This window comes from Hoplias malabaricus, unplaced genomic scaffold, assembly GCF_029633855.1.
Source record: "Hoplias malabaricus isolate fHopMal1 unplaced genomic scaffold, fHopMal1.hap1 scaffold_86, whole genome shotgun sequence".
In the NCBI taxonomy this organism is placed as follows: domain Eukaryota; kingdom Metazoa; phylum Chordata; class Actinopteri; order Characiformes; family Erythrinidae; genus Hoplias; species Hoplias malabaricus.
Window position 1 is genome coordinate 171293 of NW_027100878.1, and position 4337 is coordinate 175629.

General features: G+C 50.0%; 2 non-coding genes across 2 annotated transcripts; both read right to left on the reverse strand.

Annotated features, from left to right (window-relative positions):
* Positions 1 to 1294: 1294 nt before the first annotated feature.
* Positions 1295 to 1376, reverse strand: trnai-uau (transfer RNA isoleucine (anticodon UAU)). The gene has a single exon. It is a non-coding gene; the product is annotated as a tRNA-Ile (tRNA).
* A 2648-nt stretch (positions 1377 to 4024) lies between these two features.
* trnai-uau (transfer RNA isoleucine (anticodon UAU)) lies at positions 4025 to 4106 on the reverse strand. Its single transcript has one exon. It is a non-coding gene; the product is annotated as a tRNA-Ile (tRNA).
* Positions 4107 to 4337: the final 231 nt, after the last annotated feature.

Genomic DNA, 4337 nt, shown 5'->3' on the forward strand with positions numbered 1-4337 from the left:
CGCTCGGCCACGCTACCGGCTTCGTGTGGCTTTCGCACTGCAATGGCAACGGCATAGTTTATCCACTTGGACGCTAAAGTGTCTGCTTTTCTTCTTCTATCGGCGGACATATTTGGGGTCAACCTCGTGCCGCACTGCATTGGTGAGAACAATATAACTTTTGAGATCATTTACTAAGCAACTGATCTTTTACAAAAATTAATAAAACAGACGCCCAGTGAACACAGAGGATGTGGAAATCAGTCTAACAAAAGCCCACCACAAGGACATCTGCCGTTCATTGATACTACACCAACATCGTACACGCAAGCTCTTGCCACAGACATTTTCAACATGGCGCTTTTCCAAGGATGGACCGAGCCAACATCTTCACAAAAGCTTCGCTGGCAGTGGTGGGATTCGAACCCACGCCTCCACAGAGACTGGAGCCTAAATCCAGCGCCTTCGACCACTCGGCCACACTACCTCCGAGAAGCCCCGGCCCTCTTATTCCTAGCCAAAACAGAAGGGGGCGTAACACGCGAGCTAGAGAATCTCAGTCAAGTCATCTATTGGCAGATGCAGACAAAGAAGCGCTAGATTCCTAAGACTTCGGACTGGCCGACGCGGCTTTATGGTTTGCTTTATACGGCCGCCTGCGTGTTGGGCATTCTTTTGATGTGTTCTCCGTTGGTTCGGCCAGCTTGGGCCATCCTACGCCCTTTGAATATTGGAGAACTTGAAGGAATTGAAGAAACGTCAAGCCGACTCTTCCAAGTTGCTGCTATTGAAAAGAGCAACAGAGGGCGCCAATTTGAGTATAAGCTGCTCAACAGCTTGGATGGTGGTTTCTTCAAAACCTTCTTTGGCAGCGGTGGGATTTGAACCCACGCCTCCGAAGAGACTGGAGCCTTAATCCAGCGCCTTAGACCGCTCGGCCACGCTACCGGCTTCGTACGGCTTTCGCACTGCAATGGCAACGGCATAGTTTATCCACTTGGACGCTAAAGTGTCTGCTTTTCTTCTTCTATCGGCGGACATATTTGGGGTCAACCTCGTGCCGCACTGCATTGGTGAGAACAATATAACTTTTGAGATCATTTACTAAGCAACTGATCTTTTACAAAAATTAATAAAACAGACGCCCAGTGAACACAGAGGATGTGGAAATCAGTCTAACAAAAGCCCACCACAAGGACATCTGCCGTTCATTGATACTACACCAACATCGTACACGCAAGGTCTTGCCACAGACATTTTCAACATGGCGCTTTTCCAAGGATGGACCGAGCCAACATCTTCACAAAAGCTTCGCTGGCAGTGGTGGGATTCGAACCCACGCCTCCACAGAGACTGGAGCATAAATCCAGCGCCTTCGACCACTCGGCCACACTACCGCCGAGAAGCCCCGGCCCTCTTATTCCTAGCCAAAACAGAAGGGGGCGTAACACGCGAGCTAGAGAATCTCAGTCAAGTCATCTATTGGCAGATGCAGACTAAGAAGCGCTAGATTCCTAAGACTTCGGACTGGCCGACGCGGCTTTATGGTTTGCTTTATACGGCCGCCTGCGTGTTGGGCATTCTTTTGATGTGTTCTCCGTTGGTTCGGCCAGCTTGGGCCATCCTACGCCCTTTGAATATTGGAGAACTTGAAGGAATTGAAGAAACGTCAAGCCGACTCTTCCAAGTTGCTGCTGTTGAAAAGAGCAACAGAGGGCGCCAATTTGAGTATAAGCTGCTCAACAGCTTGGATGGTGGTTTCTTCAAAACCTTCTTTGGCAGCGGTGGGATTTGAACCCACGCCTCCGAAGAGACTGGAGCCTTAATCCAGCGCCTTAGACCGCTCGGCCACGCTACCGGCTTCGTGCGGCTTTCGCACTGCAATGGCAACGGCATAGTTTATCCACTTGGACGCTAAAGTGTCTGCTTTTCTTCTTCTATCGGCGGACATATTTGGGGTCAACCTCGTGCCGCACTGCATTGGTGAGAACAATATAACTTTTGAGATCATTTACTAAGCAACTGATCTTTTACAAAAATTAATAAAACAGACGCCCAGTGAACACAGAGGATGTGGAAATCAGTCTAACAAAAGCCCACCACAAGGACATCTGCCGTTCATTGATACTACACCAACATCGTACACGCAAGCTCTTGCCACAGACATTTTCAACATGGCGCTTTTCCAAGGATGGACCGAGCCAACATCTTCACAAAAGCTTCGCTGGCAGTGGTGGGATTCGAACCCACGCCTCCACAGAGACTGGAGCCTAAATCCAGCGCCTTCGACCACTCGGCCACACTACCGCCGAGAAGCCCCGGCCCTCTTATTCCTAGCCAAAACAGAAGGGGGCGTAACACGCGAGCTAGAGAATCTCAGTCAAGTCATCTATTGGCAGATGCAGACTAAGAAGCGCTAGATTCCTAAGACTTCGGACTGGCCGACGCGGCTTTATGGTTTGCTTTATACGGCCGCCTGCGTGTTGGGCATTCTTTTGATGTGTTCTCCGTTGGTTCGGCCAGCTTGGGCCATCCTACGCCCTTTGAATATTGGAGAACTTGAAGGAATTGAAGAAACGTCAAGCCGACTCTTCCAAGTTGCTGCTGTTGAAAAGAGCAACAGAGGGCGCCAATTTGAGTATAAGCTGCTCAACAGCTTGGATGGTGGTTTCTTCAAAACCTTCTTTGGCAGCGGTGGGATTTGAACCCACGCCTCCGAAGAGACTGGAGCCTTAATCCAGCGCCTTAGACCGCTCGGCCACGCTACCGGCTTCGTGCGGCTTTCGCACTGCAATGGCAACGGCATAGTTTATCCACTTGGACGCTAAAGTGTCTGCTTTTCTTCTTCTATCGGCGGACATATTTGGGGTCAACCTCGTGCCGCACTGCATTGGTGAGAACAATATAACTTTTGAGATCATTTACTAAGCAACTGATCTTTTACAAAAATTAATAAAACAGACGCCCAGTGAACACAGAGGATGTGGAAATCAGTCTAACAAAAGCCCACCACAAGGACATCTGCCGTTCATTGATACTACACCAACATCGTACACGCAAGCTCTTGCCACAGACATTTTCAACATGGCGCTTTTCCAAGGATGGACCGAGCCAACATCTTCACAAAAGCTTCGCTGGCAGTGGTGGGATTCGAACCCACGCCTCCACAGAGACTGGAGCCTAAATCCAGCGCCTTCGACCACTCGGCCACACTACCTCCGAGAAGCCCCGGCCCTCTTATTCCTAGCCAAAACAGAAGGGGGCGTAACACGCGAGCTAGAGAATCTCAGTCAAGTCATCTATTGGCAGATGCAGACAAAGAAGCGCTAGATTCCTAAGACTTCGGACTGGCCGACGCGGCTTTATGGTTTGCTTTATACGGCCGCCTGCGTGTTGGGCATTCTTTTGATGTGTTCTCCGTTGGTTCGGCCAGCTTGGGCCATCCTACGCCCTTTGAATATTGGAGAACTTGAAGGAATTGAAGAAACGTCAAGCCGACTCTTCCAAGTTGCTGCTATTGAAAAGAGCAACAGAGGGCGCCAATTTGAGTATAAGCTGCTCAACAGCTTGGATGGTGGTTTCTTCAAAACCTTCTTTGGCAGCGGTGGGATTTGAACCCACGCCTCCGAAGAGACTGGAGCCTTAATCCAGCGCCTTAGACCGCTCGGCCACGCTACCGGCTTCGTACGGCTTTCGCACTGCAATGGCAACGGCATAGTTTATCCACTTGGACGCTAAAGTGTCTGCTTTTCTTCTTCTATCGGCGGACATATTTGGGGTCAACCTCGTGCCGCACTGCATTGGTGAGAACAATATAACTTTTGAGATCATTTACTAAGCAACTGATCTTTTACAAAAATTAATAAAACAGACGCCCAGTGAACACAGAGGATGTGGAAATCAGTCTAACAAAAGCCCACCACAAGGACATCTGCCGTTCATTGATACTACACCAACATCGTACACGCAAGGTCTTGCCACAGACATTTTCAACATGGCGCTTTTCCAAGGATGGACCGAGCCAACATCTTCACAAAAGCTTCGCTGGCAGTGGTGGGATTCGAACCCACGCCTCCACAGAGACTGGAGCATAAATCCAGCGCCTTCGACCACTCGGCCACACTACCGCCGAGAAGCCCCGGCCCTCTTATTCCTAGCCAAAACAGAAGGGGGCGTAACACGCGAGCTAGAGAATCTCAGTCAAGTCATCTATTGGCAGATGCAGACTAAGAAGCGCTAGATTCCTAAGACTTCGGACTGGCCGACGCGGCTTTATGGTTTGCTTTATACGGCCGCCTGCGTGTTGGGCATTCTTTTGATGTGTTCTCCGTTGGTTCGGCCAGCTTGGGCCATCCTAC